Source organism: Petaurus breviceps, unplaced genomic scaffold, assembly GCF_028583685.1.
Source record: "Petaurus breviceps papuanus isolate PSGF00001 unplaced genomic scaffold, PetGlider_PUasm1.0 84, whole genome shotgun sequence".
In the NCBI taxonomy this organism is placed as follows: Eukaryota; Metazoa; Chordata; class Mammalia; order Diprotodontia; family Petauridae; genus Petaurus; species Petaurus breviceps.
In genome coordinates this window covers 1,924,535-1,943,064 of record NW_027186645.1, presented here as the reverse complement: position 1 = coordinate 1,943,064, position 18,530 = coordinate 1,924,535, and positions in this window count along the sequence as shown.

Genomic DNA, 18,530 nt, shown 5'->3' with positions numbered 1-18,530 from the left:
CCATGCGAACTTGGGCAAGTCACTTAACCCCAATTGCCCTTCAAAAAGCACAAAAAAAAGATAGGTTGGAGTTGGTCTGGGAATGGCTTTAAAAGTTAAACAGTGGAAATCAGTTTTCATGTGAATCATCACATTATGAGCTATTAATTAACTCTGACTCTAAATAAACACTAAATAACCTCATGACTGGTGAAAGAACTATTCTTCTTAAAGTCCATTTGGCTAATTCAACATCATTCCTTTTCTCTTACTCGAAAGGGAATGAGACTCCCTAGAAGGCAATGTAGTTGCTTTGCAGGATATGGAATCATTTCCAGGGTTAGCTTGTAAACTTGCAAGTGGCTCAGCTTTTCATTACTTGATTTGAGATGACTTATCCATCAATCTGACATTTCATGTATTCCCTGCACACCAGAATCCAGATCAAATCACAGAACACTTCTCAAAGTGAGCCCCAAAACAAAGCTACACATCAGGGCTTATATAGCCTTCTCCTGGCTCAGAGAATGTAACAACCTTATTGACTCACTGGCAAATCAAGAAGTATCTACCGAAAAACAAGCCTCCCACACCAGGCTCCAGGTGAACTTTAGCCTAGGGGCAGGGAAGATCTTACAAATTTACATTTCCATTACAGTAGCTAAGCAAAACATTTCCATAGTGGATATATTGCAAAAGACTGACTATATTTCCCTCCCTCCTATCCCACCTCCCACTTGATCTATTCTCCACTTTGATCCTGTCCCCCCCCCCTTTTTTTTAAGCAATTGGGGTTAAGTAATTTGCTCAAGGTTACACGGCCAGTTATTTTTTGTGTGGGTGCCAAGTATCTGAGGCCGGAACTGATCCCAGGTCTCCCGACACTGAGGCTGGTGCTCTTACTCACTGCACCACCTGGCCGCCCCAATCCTGTCCCTTTTCAAAAGTAGGTGCTTCCAACTTCCCTCCCTCCCATCTCCCCTCTCTTCCATTATCTCCCCTCTCTTGCCCTTCCCCCCTACTCTTTTGTAGGGTGGGATACACTATTTAGTGTGTATGTCATTCCCTCACTAAGCCAAATTCAATGAGAATAAGGTTGACCCATTCCCTTTTGCCTTCCTGTTCTTCCCCTCCATTGTAACAGTTTTCCATTGCCTCTTCTATATGAGAGAGTTTACCTTATTCTGTCTCTCCCAATCTCCTCTCATTATATTCCTCTCTCACCTCTTAATTTCACCTTTTGAGTATCATCCCTTCCTATTAAATTGGTCCTGTGCCCTCTATCTATGTATACCTGTACACATATATACACACATTCACATATGTATTCATAGGCCCATATACCCTCCTATATAGACATATATGTGTATATATAATATAATATTTATATATATGTTATATATATGTATATAAAAGTTTTATGAGTTACAATTATTGTTTTTTCTATGTAGGGATATAAATAGTTCAACTTTGATAAATTCCTTATGATTTCTTTTCCCTGTTTACCTTCTCATGCTTCTCTTGCTTCTTGTATCTGAATATCAAATTTTCTATTCAACTCTGATTTTTTCAGCAAGAATGCTTGAAAGTCCTCTATTCCACTGAATAACCATATTTTCCTCTGAAACATGATACTCAGTTTTGCTGGGTAGGTGATTCTTGGTTTTAATGCCAGCTCCTTTGACCTCTGGAATATCATATTCCAAGCCCTTTGATCCCTCAGTGTAGAAGCTGCCAGATCCTGTGTTATCCTGATTGTGTTTCCACAATATTCAAATTGTTTCTTCTTGGCTGCTTGTATTGTGTTTCCACAATATTCAAATTGTTTCTCCTTGATCTGGGAATTCTGGAGCCTAGCTATAATATTCCTAGGAGTCTTCTTTTTGGGATCTTTTTCAGGAGGCTATTGGTAGATTCTTTCAACCTCTATTTTGCCCTCTGGTTCTAAAACAATCAGGGCAATTTTCCTTGAGAATTTCTTAAAGGATGATTTCTAGGTTCTTTCTTTGATCATGGCTTTCAGGTAGTCCAATAATTTTTAAATGACCTCTCCTGGATCTATTTTCCAGGTCAGTGGTTTTCCCAATGAGACATTTCACATTTCCTTCTATTTTTCATTTGTTTGGATCTTTTTAATAGTATCTTGATTTCTCTTAAAGTCACTAGCTTCCATTGTGCTCCAATCTAATTCTGAAGGAATGATTGTCTTCAGTGAACTTTTGAGATTCTTTTTCCCTCTGGTAAATTTGGCTTTTGAAGGCATTTTTCTCCTCATTGTCTTTTTGAGCCTCCTTTGCCATTTGAGTTAGTCTATTTTTAAGGTGCTATGTTTTTCAGTCAGGTTGTTGACTCTCGTAATTTTCTTGCATCATTCTCATTTCTCTTCCCAATTTTTCCTCCACTACTCTTTATTTGGTTTTCAATCCTTCTTAAGCTCCTCTATGGCCTGTAGGCAGCTTATTCTTTTGTTGGAAGCTTTTGGTGCAGGAGTTCTTATTTCACTGTCTTTCTCCTGTTCCATTCCCAAAAACGCAAAGTCAGACTGCTGTGCTTGCCTTGCTTCCTTTACTTGCTCATGTTGCCTCTCAATTACTTGACTTTTGAGCTTTTTGCCGAAGTAGAACTCTGCTACAAGAGGGTGGAGCTTTATCCCAATTGCTAGGGTTTTCTCAGCTGCTCGAGCTATTAGTTGGCTGCCTTCTCTGAAGCCTCCACACACTCTGGCACACTGGTCATGCACCCCAGGACCTTCACCCCGGACAGTGATCCAGATCCAAGCAGGTTAGAGAAAGAGTGATTACCCCTCAGACTGGTTGCTTTGTCCCCCTACAATCTGCAGGCCAGGAGCTGAAGCAGCCACATGGCTGTGGCTGCATGGCCACTGCACCTCAGCCACTTCTTGCCCTGGGAAAAAAGGCCAACCCAAACTGCTGATCCCAAAGTCCACACTGCACTGGCCTCTCACTTTGTCCTTACCATCTATGTGTTGATAATTCTGGAAAGTGCCATAGCCACTGGTGATATGAAGTCCCTCCAGGTGGCAGTTGGTCAGGCGTCCCTGAGGCTAAAACCTCTGACTCACACCAGGCTGGCTGGAGTCGGCTCCCAGAGTGATGTGCTGGCCTCTTCCTGCCAGCTGTCCTCAGAGGGAAGTTAGCTTCTCTGTGTCACTTTTTATATGAACTGGAGGTGGTGGAAGCCAGAGACCCGCGGAAGTCCTGTTTCTACTTTACCATCTTGACTCCACCCCCCCCCCCTATGATTTCTTAACAGAATTCTGTATCTTTTTATTTTTTTATTCCCGACTTAAGAAATAAAACAAGATTTCTATAACATAGTAGAATAGAAAAAAAGATGATTGTAGATGAAACTGCAAATTCAGTATGTACAACTTGTTTTTTAAATATATCTGGACAATGAACTTAAGGGTCATACTATCTCTAATTTCTAAGAGAGATAGTCTCATAGAACAGATGAAAATGGGAACTTCCAACTTTTTAATTTCTTTATTACCTTTTTGAGGGCATTAATCATGGAAACAGATTTTGAATTAAGGTGATAAGGTCAGCTTCTTTGCTTCAGCAAAGAGATATACTGATTGTGAGTCTCTATTCATTCTAACTACATTATGCTTATAAAACAGTACCTTGTAGCCTAAACATATACTTTAATTTGAAATGGGGATTATAATGAATTCTCTTTAAGGCTGGATGACTTCTATATTATTTAGTATTCACACTAAAGGGGACTTGAAGGTTTTAATCCCACAGAATAAGTAAATAGTATATTTTCTATTACTGGGGTATACTTTTGGTTTTCATATATGCAATTTAAATTTAGGATTCATACAAGAGCCAATATGAGGTTTACAATTATACTTCTTTTGTCTGGTGAGAAATGGATTTTCTTTCAGTTCAATCTAAGAAATACAAACATGTGTATATATAGTGCAATATACATATCATCTGTATATGTGTATATATACATATTTCTCATATATACATATATATCGCTTTAAGATTTGCAAAATGTTTTGCAAATATCTCATTTGATCCTTGCAAAACCTCTTAAAGGTAAAGTGCTATTATTACTCCCATTTTACAGATGAGGCAGCTGAGACAGACAGGTTAAGTGACTTGCCCAGGTTTGTACAGCTAAGTGCCTCCTGACTCTAGGTACAGTGATCTTTCCACCGTACTACTTAGCTCCCTATAACAGGTAGACAATGAGGTTGTCAAACTTTACATCTAAATGCCAAGTGAAATGTTCAGAGGTTTCTAGGATTGATTTAAGAAGGTTTAGAAGCAAATCTTTTGGATACTTAGACATTTGCATTCAAGAAATTCCAAGTCTTTCAATTATTTGATTATTCATTTCAATTGATCACATATCCTGATCCTTTAGTTTTCCTATCTTGCAGTTTCCCTAGTTAATTTTGTACATCTGCAAAATATTAAGTCAACCAATATATTTGACATAAACACTAACCATTCCTGAAATTCAAAACATGCTTAATATATTCACTGATTGATATTAAATCTTAGGATGGCTTGGATGCATTAATTTTGTGATTTCTAGGAATAGAGGTTTGCACCTAATTTATCCAAATTCAGGGCTCATGGTATAAAATGCAAATGACAAGGACATTAACTTATACAAAGAATACAAGAGAATATGTATATCAGGGATGGAGTCAAGATGGCTGAGTAGAAGCATGACCTCCGAGTGGCTCCAGCTTCCACCTTCCCCTATCAATGTAAAAAGGGGACTCTGAACAAACTTTGGAGCTGCAGAACCCACAAAATGACACAGAGAAGCTAACCTCCGGCTGAGGATAGCCTGGAAGGCCAGCAGGAATTGGCCAGCGTAGCACTCTGGGAGCTGAGCCTAGCGGGCATTTGAACCAGAGATTTTAGCCCCAGGGCGGGCCTGACCATCCCCCCTGCCAGAGGGATTCCAGATCATCAACAGCTGTGGCCTTTTCCAGAATTATCAACACATAGATGCAAAGGACAAAGTGGGAGCTCAGTGCAGTCTGGACTTTGGGACCAGTAAGTGGGAGGCTTCAGCTTTTGCCCCCGGGGCAAGAAGCTGCTGAGACGCCAGCACAGCCAGCCAGTGCCACATGGCAGCTTCAGCTCCTGGCCTGCAGAGTGTAGGGGGACCAAGTGACCCAGTTTGAGAGGTAATTGCTCTTGCTTTAACCTGCTTGGATCTGGATTTCAGTCTAGGGTGGAGGTTCTGGGGTATGTGTCCAGCTTGCCAGAGCATGTGGAGACATCAGAGAGGGCACCCATCAAACACCTCTGGCATCTGAGAAAACCCCAGCATTTGGGACGAAAGCTCCCCTGTCTGATGGCAGAATCCTACTGTGGCAAAAAGCCCAAGGGTCAAGTGACTGAGGGGCGACTTGACCAGGCAAAGAAAACAAAGCAGACAGAAGATTCCAACATTAGACTCCTATTTTGGGGACAAAAAGGAGCAAAGCATGGAACAGGAGGAAGATAGTGAAGTCAGAACTCCTGCACCAAAACTTCAAAGGAAAATATGATTTGGTTACAGGCCATAGAGGACCTTAAGAAGCATATAAGAGAAGTGGAGGAAAAATTGGGAAGAGAAATGAGAATGATGCAAGAAAATTATGAAATGGGAGTCGACAGCCTGACTGAGGAAAATAACACCTTAAAAAATAGACTAACTCAAATGGCAAAAGAGGATCAAAAAGACAATGAGGAGAAGAATGCCTTAAAAAGCCAAATCTGCCAGATGGAAAAAGAATCTCAAAAGCTCACTGAGGAGAATCATTGCTTCAGAATTAGATTGAAGCAAATGGAAGCTAATGACTTTATGAGACTTTCAAGCATTCTTCATGAAAAAACCAGAGTTGAACAGAAAATTTCACATTCAGATACAAGAAGCAAGAGAAGCATGAGAAGGTGAACAGGGAAAAGAAATCCTAAGGAACTTATCAAAGTTGAACTATTAACATTCCTACATGGAAAAACAATAATTGTAACTGATGAAACTTTTCTCAGTATGAAAATAGTTGAAGGGAATAGAAATATATATATGAGGGTATATGGGCATATGAATACATATGTGAATGTGTGTATATATTTTTACAGGTATACATAGATGGAGGGTACAGGACCAATTTAACAGGAAGGGATGATACTTAAAAGGTGAAATTAAGAGGTGAGAGAAGAATATAATGAGAGGAGATGGGGAGAGACAGAATGGGGTAAACTATCTCATAAAGAAGAGGCAAGGGAAAATGGTTACAATGGAGGGGAAGAATAGGAAAGCAAAAGGGAATGGATCAATCTTATTCTCATTGAATTTGGCTTGGGGAGGGAATGAAATACACACTAAATTGGGTATCTCACCCTACAGGAGAGTAGGGGGAAAGGGGTTCAGAGGGGGGATGATGGAAGGGAGGGCAGGCTGGGAGGGAGGGAAGTTGGAAGCATCCACTTTTGAAAAGGGATGGAATCAAAGTAGAGAATAGAACAAGTGGGTGGTGGGATAGGAGGGAGGGAAATATAGTCAGTCTTTTACAACATATCTACTATGTTATTGTTTTGCATTAGCCACACATGTACAACCTATACTGAATTGCTTATCTTTCCAGTAAGGGTGAGTGACAAGGGAGGAAGGGAATGAATCTGGAATTCAAAGTTTTAAAATGAAATGTTTAAATATATATACTATTATTAATACTATTTTACATGTAATTGGGGAAATAAGATATACAGGCACTGGGGCATAGAGATCCACCATGCCGTACTGGAAAAGTCAAAAAGACTATGGGAGAGGATGTGGGAGAGAGCAGATTGGAGGAGGGAAAATCCTGTGGGACTGCTGTTTAGGAGCGGTGGGTAGGGAAAAACGGGGAGAAAATTTGTAACTCAAAATCTGGTGGAAATGAATGATGTAAATCAGAAGTTAATAAAGCATTTGAAAAATGAAAAAAAAGAAAACATGTACATCTACTTTAGTTGCACCTACTAGGTCCCCATCTTGATCTGCTCCAGGGAAAAGGAGTTTCACATAAAACTGCTCCCATAAGGACAGCTTTATCCAATGAGAGCCCACATGCAATCTGGCCTGAAGACCTTAGTGACTGTGCTTTTTATATTGAAGTAGATGAAGAGAGCCAGATGGTCCAATGTAGAGAAAGAAAACCCCAGTCACCACTGAGTAAACCAATCATGAGTAGGTAAGATAAGGCTACATGTAGGATTTATAGATTTTGTTAAATTCCTTGGATCTTAAGAGCTACACTCACGGAGCAGTAACTCTAGCTGCCTCTATCTACACGTCAGCCCCTCTTCTGTGGGAAAGGACCTTGATCTAACCAGGATGTATCATCAGATAATTTGAGGGAACACATATTAACTTTTCATTTGTGAAGTTTACAAACTATAGATTGTGTTCAGAAGCCAATGCAATGATAAAGTCATATGTATTTATTGGAACTTTATATTGACACCTTAAAAGGTGTGGATTATGGGATGTATAGTATCTCTGGTGGACTCAGACAGCTGCAACAAATCCCACCCTACTTTGCACTACTGATATTACCAGATGAATTCTTTTTCCAGATTCAAAGGCAATCTAGTGGCTATGTTTTGGAATTACTTCAGAAATTACTTAAAATGCAAAATCTCAAAAGTTAACTTAAGTCCTCATTTCAGTATATACACAACTGAAGAAATCTCTTCTCCCCTAAGTCATCTTCTTCCTCTTAGTCTCAGACTCCAAATTTACATGCCAAGTAAAAATCATGCTTATTGTCCATGAAATTTGTTAACTGTACCATAGAATAAACATAAATATACATTTAAAATGTATAACTGTGATGAAAATTGCAGCCAGTCACCTCTGTGAAAAGAGGAAGAATTCCTCTTATCAGTTATGACCAATTATCAACCATCTTCTGGTTAACTTTTCTTTCACCAGAATGACAGTTACACAGTTTTTCTTTCTCTAGATGACTAATCCCCCTCAAAATGTCAGTTAACTGCTCATTTCTCCTGATGACTCTTTCTCCTCTCTATAAAAGTCTTCCAGGTTCTTTGTGATCTTCTAAAATGAGTTCTTAGCTTGGGGTACACAGAACCCTGTCCAATGGACCCATGAATAAAATGGGTATCTATGAATTTAGGGGAAAATTCCTTTTTTTTGCTTTCACTGGATTATAACTGAAATTTAGCATTTCTTTCAGTTACCTAAAAACACTATTCTAAAGAAGGATCCATAGACTTTAGACTGACAAAGAGGTCCATGACACAAAAAAAGCCCAGCTCTAAAAGGCATAGCATCAGTAGCCAAAGTTTCTGTAATAGTCCTCATATTCCTCCTCCTCCTCCCTCTTCTAAATTAAAAAGATTTGTTACTAAATTGACTAAGGCTAAATAAACCTAGTTATTGCTTATGGAATCTGCTGTCCCTGGACTGTACCATTAGTTCTCTTTCGAGGATACTTTCAAATAGAGACAGACAGACAGAAACAGAAACACACAGATATAGACAGGTAACTATTTAGTTAGTTAGTTAGATAGATAGATAAAGAAAGAGAGAGATGGATGGATTGATGGACAGATGAATGGATAGACAGACAGAGACAAACAGATAGATAGATAGACAGACAGAAGGATAGATAGGTGGATAGAAAGGTGGATTGATAGGTGGGTTGATAGATAGATGGATGAATAGATAGATGATAGTACATTTTTAAAGCACTTGCTATGTGCCAGTCACTGAGAATACAGATATAAATAATGAGACAGCCCTTTTTGGTAAGGACTTTATTTCTAAGGAGAAAGACCACACATAAAAGGGTTCTGGAAAAGGGCAATGAAGAGGCAGAATACTGATACTAGGCCATGGAGAGGAGTCTGAAAGAAGTTACAGGGCAAGAAAAGGTGAAAAGTTCAGCTACAAGAGCTGGCAGAGTCAGGGGTGGAGTCCAAATTTCAGGGAAAAATTATGTCCCAGAGCCTGCTCCTGGCAATGTGGTACATGTAGAAGCTTTTGAAAATGTTTCCAAGGAAACTAGCAATTGAAATATTCTTTTACTCAAATATATTAAGTACCCAAATGCTAATGATTGCCCAGGACTCTTATTTGAAGTTAGGAGCTGTTGGAGGAAAGTAGTTGCCTGAAATACTCTCTCAAAGCCAGAAATGGTTTTTTTTCATGTTTTCCCTTTGCTAAGAGCCAGCAGCTCAGGCATCCAGGGGGGAGCTCTGGAGGTCCTGGGGTTGTTGTGTATGTGAGGGAAGGTGAAGGATAGGGAGGGGTAACTGTCCTACAGGATTTTACTAGCTTCATTCCCTGACTGCTGATGGCTAGTTAACCAAATTGCTTTCCCCTGTCTTTTTAGCTGTTTATTGTTTGGATTTGACTTTCATTAGTAGAGGAAGAAAATATCTTCCATTGAAGCTGGTTGGCAATTCGTTGGTAATTTAGCATGTTAGAGTATGTTCCTTGGTGCTAAGAGTTCAAATTACTTGCCTATGGTCACTCAGTTAGTGTGTAACTGAAGGAGGATTTGAACCCAGTTTTTCCTGATATCAAGACCAGCCCTCTATTTATGATGCCATCCATCTATCCAACTTTCTGAGGAGAGGCATTCTTGGAAGAAAATGTTACTAATAATTAGGGACCTCCAAAGAGGTAGGCATGGGCTTAAATATGGCCAAGGCCTGTCAAAATTCAGGTCAAATTCCATTTTCTGCAGGAGGCCTTTTCTGGCCTCCAGTGGCTAGTGCTTCTCCCTCTCAGATTACTTTCCATCTACTCTGTGCAGTTTAGAAGATAAATGCAAGTCTGGATGTAGTGAGAAAAACCAATGAAAACTGGAAAAAATGTGTGATATTTCTGGTTCTGACTTATGTCCCATAATTTACTATAAAGCAACAGATTTTCAGAAACTAACTGGTTCTGCTCAACTTGGTGAGCTCCTAGCAGGTCTACCACATTCCCAAACTGACCATAGCTAAGGAATCTATCGCATCTCAGTCAAGATTGGCCATTCTTGATCTTGACCAGGAATGCAGATCTTCCTACTTAATGTGAACTCGGGCACTGGCCCCTTGCCATTTAGGCATTGCCCCACTTCCCACCCCTCCACTCCTGGTCTGTTCATAGCTAGTCACATGACTACTGTCATGGTCTAGTCAGATTTATTTTGGCTGGTTGCCCAGTATGGAATACTGGGCTCAATCTCCTGTTAAGGGCACATCGCCATCGTCATCACGTGGCAGGCTCCTGCAGGCATGTCAACATGTCTGTTCTATTTATAGAACAGAAACCAAGTACAGCTGGCCAGCTGGGAAAGCAGACAGGGAGCTGGAAGGGTTTCCCAAGGAGACTTCCAGGAAGGCTTTTGGAGGAGTACTTATAGAACAGAACATGTGCTTTGGTATCTTGTTCTCCCAAAGCAGGCTTGGCTTACAAAGAATAAAGCACTCCCCTACACAGTACTTATGGTGGTTATATTTAGGAGGCTGAAGTTGTCAATGAGGAAATGAGAATTTTTAAAAGGAAATTTGAAGAAAAGTGACTCAGTGGCATTCCACCCTAGGCAAATTGAATAAATAACTTTAAAACACAGTAGATCAGTATGTAGGGGATATGTCTAACCTCAGTCTAAATCACCCTGGGTTGGACAGATTGGATAAATAATTTTGTCTTCTGACATCAAGTGAACTGTGTTCACTGGAATCAGGGTCAACCTAATTTAGCCAATACGGGTAAAATCTAAGATAAATAAAACTGAGCACAGGTGCTGGCTTCAGGCTAAATCCCTTACTCAATCAAATTTGGTTTGCACTTGGGTTTTAGTCTTACAAGAGCAAATTCCTTGAGGTGTGTGGTGCTGTTGCAACTCAATTACCTTGTTTCACTGTTTACATAGAATACAGGCAGTCTTCAACTTTGTTAGGCATTTACACTGGGTCATTGATGCCTAGTTAAGATTTAGAGCCTTAATTCAGCTCAGTTCAATTTAATTCAGTTCAATTAAATGCAACAAGCATTTATTAAGTCCCTACTATGTGCTGGGTACCAGGGCACAAAGACAAAAAGTAAACAGTTCCTTGTTCTCAAGATGCTTATAGGGAGGGGGAGGCAATACACATACAGAAAGATGAGAACAAAGTATGTGCAAAATAAAGAGGGATAGGATCTGGGCATCTAATTTCACTGGTGCAGACATACCTTGAGGATATCATGAGTTTGATTCTAGACCACTGCAATAAATCAAATACCATAATAAAATGAGTCACATCCATTTTTTGATTTCCCAGGGTTTACACTGTACTGTTTGCTAAGTGTGCGACAATATTATGCTTAAAAATGTACATACCTTAAATAAAAAATACTTTCTTGCTAAAAAAAAAAGCTAACCATCATCTGAGCCTTCAGCGAGTCATCATCTTTTTACTGGTGGAAGGTCTTGCCATGATATTGATGGCTGCTGACTGATTGGGGTGGTGATTGCCGAAGCTGCGTCAATTGACTCTTCCTTTCATTTCACTTGAACACTTTAGAGGTCATTGTAGGGTTATTAATTGGCCTGATTTCAATATTGTTGTTCCTCTGGTATTGGGGAAACCCAAGGAGAAAGACAGAGAAACAGGGAATGAACACATGCAACATTTACCCAATTAAGTTCACTATCTTAAAAGGGTGTGGTTCTTGTCACCCCCTAACAATTATAATAGTATCGTCAAAGATCACTGATCACAGATCACCATAACAGATATCATAATAATTAAAAAGGCTAAAATATTGTGAGAATTACCAAAAGATACGGTGTGAGCACAAGCTGTTGGAAAAATGGCACTGATACATTTGCTCAACAAAGGGTTGCTATAAACCTTCAATTTGTAAATAACGTAATATCTGTGAATCTCAAAAAAATGAGCTGTGCCTGTCTAGAGAATGCCCCTGGTAAGGAAACACCTTTTTCCAATGCAGATCACAGAAAATAGGACCAAGAGGAAAGGATGCACAATGACTTCAAGAATGTAAGTGAAAACAACAGAAAAGAGCCGCTACATCTGGGTTAATTGCGATGAATAGTCCTGGTTTTGGAATACATTGTATATAGTACAAATCTCTCCTCTCTGTAGAGAGGTAGAGGACTTTTGGTACAAAATGTTGTTTGACATGTCAAATGTGGTTGTGGTTTTACTTGGTTGTTTTTGTTTCATGGGGAGAGGTGGGAGGTTTGTCAGGAAATGATTATAATGTAAAAAAAAAAAAAGAGCTATCAAAAAATCCAAAGAAGATATTAATAACAAAACCCTTTTTTTCAAGCACATACGAATGATCTAGTTGATTTTATGAGTCTCCATTGATATGTTGTGTTCTTTGATAACTGGCAACAAAATACCAAGTAATCTTACTTTATAGAAGTTCATGCAACTATGAAATTACTCCTAAAAAAAGTATGTGATATTGAGGGGTGGGGAGAGAAAGAGGGCCCATGAGCAAGTAAAAGCCAAGCTCCTGCCAGGGCTAATTGGGCAAATCAAATGTCTAAACAGACAAGCTCCTTTGGTCTTATTCCTGGAAACCTAACTCCTTTTAGAAGGAAGTTGTCATTGGTTAACAAACCCTATTATCTGGACAGTGGGTCCTATGTTTTTAGTTTGTCAAATACAAATAAAAAACAGCAGTAACAAAACTCCATTTACTAAGTTCTTACCTTGTGTCAAGCACTATGTTAAGTGTCTCAAGAGATACAAAGATTAGATAAGACATGATCCCTTCCTTCAAGGAGCTTACAGTCTAGAAGGGAAATAAGATTTTACTGACAGATAGTTATGCTTAGGATAATATGACATGATAAATGTATCGGAGTTACCAAAATAAGTATTATATAAGATCTTAACAGGGGTGGCTAGATGGTGGAGTGAATAGAGCACAGACCCTGGAGTCAGGAGGACCTGAGTTCAAATACACTTTCAGACACATAACACTTACTAACCATGTGACCTTGGGCAAGTCACAACCCCAATTGCCCTGCCCCCCCCAAAAAAGAGCAAGATCTTAAAAAGAAATCGTGTTACTAATTGGGGATGGGGTTGATCAAGGAAGCCTTCAAGGAGGATCTGGAATTGAGTTGGGCTTTTCTGATGTCTCATCCTTATAGAGACTCGAGACATTCAGTTTTACCCGGTTGTAAAGACTCCCCTAAGACCTGGTTACCATTGTTGGCATATTTGTCTATTTGCCACATCTCCTGCAGGATGGTTTTCACCTGCTTTCATTTCTCTTAAGTAGTCATCCACTCCTAGGATAGTAGTTCAGGAAGCCGGGAGGAAGATAAGTAAGCTTGTAGGGAAAAAAACCAGCGATGAGTGGGATGGAGTGTTTGAGTTGGAGAAATGAATGGAATGGCTACAATAAAATCCCATGGCAGGTAGAGAATGCAATAATACAAGTGATAAGAGGTATGGAAGTAGAAGTGAAATCCTACTTGGTCAGTTCTCATTGACTGCTCAATTGAGGGTGGATGAACAGGGCGGACTTAGAATTTGACATGTACTGGTGGCACTAATCCAACATGGAGTGTGATGGGAGACTTTATTGATGAAAATCGTAACTGAGGAATAAATGTGTGAGGTGTGAGGCACAGGAGAACTGCTACAAGGAATGAAGTGGGCATCTTTGTAGGAATATTTGCCACCACGAGGATGGGGGGATGGTGGCTCTTTGATGAAATCAATCGTCAACTGTTACCCATGGCCAGAGCCTGGGGGTTTATCCCATGGGGTATGTTTCTGAGGCCCAGAATTCTCAGGGCCAAATATAACAGCTTAACATTATGCTGATGATGGGACCACTGTGAATTTTCCCATGATGGTGTGGAATATCCTGAATAGCCTTGTGTTTAATTACCTACGCAGCTACACCATTGTGGCAAAGCTTCAGCTCTGCTCCATTAGGTGTCTCTGAGGACAAACCACTGTACATCATACATAGTAGATAAAATAACCTATTGGATGCCATTTCCTACTCATCCAGATTATGCTTGTATAGTAGATACATGGGCCTGGAACTAATAAATCAGATACAATGTATACTAGTAGAAAGAGCTATTGAACGTGTATCAGGATATATGTGGGTTCAAATCCTACATCTGACACCAATTATGTGATCACAGGCAAATTACTTAAAATTTTACTTAAAATTACTTAAAATTTTCTGAGCCTCAGTTTCCTTGTCTATAAAATGGGGATAACATTACCTGTGATAGTTGCTGAGGATCAAATGAGATAATCTATGTTTAGCACTCAACAGACGAAAAGTACCACATAAATATCAGTTACTGTTTTGTGGCTCCATCTGTATTTTCTACTTTATAACCTAGAATCCCTAGGAAGTTCAGTTCCCCCTTCTCAGACTGGCATTTCTTTTCTGCTATGCCAACAGATGGCTCTGGCACTAGAAAACTATCTCAAGGGGATATCTAGTATGATCTTGAAAGTAAATTCAAATGTCATTGAGATACACTACTAATTCAGTCTGGAAGATCATAAAAGACTAGGTTCACCAGCCACCACGAAATTGTGTGGGCATCATATCACCTGAATGGCTTTACTAGATACTAGAATTGTCCCTGAAATGCCATTGTCCATGCACCCCCTCTCAGAGACCCAAATTAGGATGTAGGTTCAGAAGAGGTACAGTTTGGAGGAGCTGGATTCAAAAGAAGGGAGTGAACTCCACGACCTCTAAGGTGCCTTCCATCTCTGATCTTCTGATGGATGTGAGTGGTCCAGGGATGGGATACAGAATGGTAAAGGGGAAAGAGCACTAACTCTAGAGTCAGAGGACCTGGGGTCACATCCCCCCCCAGGTGCTTAATCCATGGAGGACTTTGGGCAAGCTCTTTAACACCCCTGAAGCTCTGCTTCCTCATCTCTAAGATGAAGTTAGACTAGATCCCCTCTAAGATTCCTTCCAGCCCTAGATCTATGGTCACCTCCCCCATGATGATTTTGAGAATCAATAATCATGAGAGAGCCTTTGTTTCTTCATTATTTCCTTCACAAATAACATGAGGACTAGTGTAAAAGGCGGAAAGATAGATGAATTCTTTATCCATAGTTTTCTCCAGGAGTGAATCCTTCCTGGGTCTGGTTTGTGAGAATTGGGGTGAACAAACTAATTTACGTAATCACACAGTCTATTTGGAGACAGGATTTCTTTCTTCAGGACACTGAGCAAGGTTCAGAACTGAAAGATGTTGAAGTACAAGTGTGATGTCTGGCTTTGGAGAAGATGCCCAGAATATGACTGGGCAGGAAATGGTTCCATCTCCCCAACCCCACAATCCCACCCCTGCCTTCAAGCCCCTGGGATTCTTATGGCAATATTCAGAGTAGAACAGGATTGTTCTTGCTATGTTGTTTGGTCCTGACCCTTTGTGACCCCATTTGGGATTTCCTTGGCAAAAGTCCTGGAGTGGCTTGCCATTTCCTTCTCCAGTTCATTTTACAGATGAGGAAACTGAGGCAAAAAGCATTGTGACTTTCCCAGGGTCACATGGATGGCAAGTTTTTGAATCCAGATTTTAACTCAAGAAGATGAGTCTTTCTGACTCCAGGCCTGGCATTCTATCTACTGCACCACCTAGCTGCTCCAGACTCCCAAGAAATATCCAGGCAATACCATGAAAATATGGAAGGTCAGGTCTTAGGGTTATATTTAGGTCAGGTTTCAGGTTATATTTAGGGTGAGGTACATGCCATATCCCCACTATGTTTACTAGGTCACTAGCTCTGACCATGCTTCTGCTACCCTAGGGCTCACCTGGTGACGGAGAAGCTCTTGCTCTCACTAAGTCAGCTTCATACCCAGAAAATTTGACAAGGCCTTCCAAGTCTTAGACTCACAGCACCAAGTCTCTTAGACTCACATTAGGGACAAAAAAATATGAATGAAATGAATCCATTTCATGCTAAACCCTAGGGATACAAAAACAAGTCAATAAGGCAGTTCCTGACCTCAAAGAGCTTCTATTCTAATTGAGAAGACGATAAACAAAGGAGAACTGGAGATGAAAATTTGGTGGGAAGATAAGAGGGCATGAGTACAGTGGCATGTGTTGGGGATGGATGCCCAGAGTGAGGCAGGGCCTGGGATAGATAAGGTTCACCGATTAGAGCTCAGAACCACAGAGGTGGGAGCCTGAGTTTGCAGAAAGGGATTGTGGGGGGGGGAGTGATTCTGACAGAGGCACACTCGTTGTGAAAGTCTTGAATTTCTCTCTGCTTATTGAATTCTCAGGACTTTGGTGAAGCTCTGAGCCGAGTGCTTTCTTTATAGCTCACAGAATAATCATACACTTGGCAATTCACTAGACCCCTCCTGGATATCCCCCTGTCCCAGGATGCATGGGCTCTTCTGGATCAGGGACAAGATCTAATAGTGAGGTTGAAGTTGATCCAGCCATAATTTCAAACAATCAACTAACAATCATTTTAAAATGCTTATTATGTGCCAGACATCATTTGAGTTCAGTATGTTTTTTAGTTAATCTTGCACTATATTTGCCAAAGCACACTTTGGTCACATAATGAGAAGACAGGACTCATTGGGAAAGACTGATGCTAGGAAGGATGAAAGGCAAAAGGAAAAGGAGATGGCAGAGGATGAAATGGACAGTGTCATGGAGGCAACAAGCATGAGTTTGGGCAGACTTTGGGAGATAGAGGACAGAAGGGCCTGGCATGCTGCGGTCCATGGGGTCATGAAGAGTCAGACATGACTGATCAGCAATACAATAAACTAGTCCAGCAACAGCAGCTTGATCTTGGACCAGCATGTGGCAAGCACTGGAATCCTTTGCCTCCAATTTACCAGAAAACATAGATCTGCTGGTTGGCAAAGTCTATGGGACATGAGTCATCAAAAATGCCTTGAGCTGTATTATAGAAGCTAGTCACTGTCAGGTAGGCAGTGGCATGAGAGCCCTGGAAGGTCACTTCCTTGGGCATGCTGGAGCTGAATTCCCAAGGATCATAGATGTAAATCTAGGAGGGATACTAAAATCCATGAGGTCCAACTCCCTCAGTTTACAGATGAGGAAACTGAGGCTTAGAAAGGTGAGTGGCTTGCTCATGATCATACAGCTAGATTGTGTCAGTATTTGAACTTAGGTCTTTCCAAGACAAATTCTCTATCTGTTGTAACAGGTTGACAGGTAGGACCAGCTCAACAGTAAAACACAGAAGGTCAATGGTTCAGCCAGAAAACTTCTCAGGGAGTGGTCCCTAAGCTTCTAGACTTCTTCATGGAGTTAATTGTCTGGGATCATAATCAGGCATTCTTTTCTTCAAAGCTCAAGAACTTCTCAGTCATTTCTGTTTCAGGCTTTTATGAGGTTTTCTGGACTTTGTCAACTGACTTCATAACCTGAAGTTTTCTTGTTGCTGGTGGAGAGGAGTTAAAATACAGATATAGAGCTGGGAGGTACTTAAAGCCCAACTTCTTCATCTTACACATGAGAATCTCTTATTTGCAGCTGAGGCCTAGAAATTGGAAGTGACTTACCCAAGGTCACAAGACAAGTAATTAGAATGAAAGTGAATCTAGATAGTCTTACCCCAAATCCAGCAGCAACATTGTCTTCACAGTCTCACCATTTTGGTAAGACTGACCTGGCCTGAATTAAGATTGAGGGTCGTCCATGATGCTAGCTGTAGCCTCTGAGTTTTTTTGGGGAAAGGTCAACCCATTTTTCTCATTCATGGAAAGATCTGGAGTTTCAGATTTATTAAATAAAAGTAACCATTGGCAGCTGATAATATGGTAGAGGATTTGGGAGGCATTGAACAATAACATGAGTAGGAGATAGTGTCATAATTAGAAACCAGGGTCAGTACCAGATTCAAAAGCCTCCACCAAGAATTTTGCTGCTGGTTCCACTTTCCAACCTCTCCTAAATTAGTTAGTTAGGCCTGGACAGATCTGCCAACAAACCCATTATTTCCTAAGGAAATAGGCTATAGCAGAAACCCCTCACATTTCAGGTGTCTTAGGAGAAGTCAGCAGCATTTCTTATATATCAGGGATGACATCCCTTGGGACATTTATGAGAGTGTTTCAAATAACTTCCATGGACACATGGTGCTCAATGATGGAGGGTTTGTCCTTTGAGATAATGAAGCAGCCCCTTTGTTGTCTACATAGTAGGAAGAGCTAATGACTCAGAATAAGAGTCTCTCTGCCTTTCTCTAGGTTACAAGATGTAACACTGGGATGTTCCATAAAGGGAGGGGTGAGGAGTGGCATTCTGCACCCAGAAAGGCTGTAAGATGGTATCAAGGTATGCTGACTGTTCCCATGCTTCAGCTAAAGCGGGAGTTCAGGTAAGTGAGCTGGAGTCTGGGCAACTGTCAGTAGCACAGCAGTTTCTAGGTTCTTTAGTCAGTGACAGTTACATTTTAGAAGATGCCCTCTCTACGTACAGCAGCAGCACTACTACTACTACTACTACTACTACTACTACTACTACTACTACTACT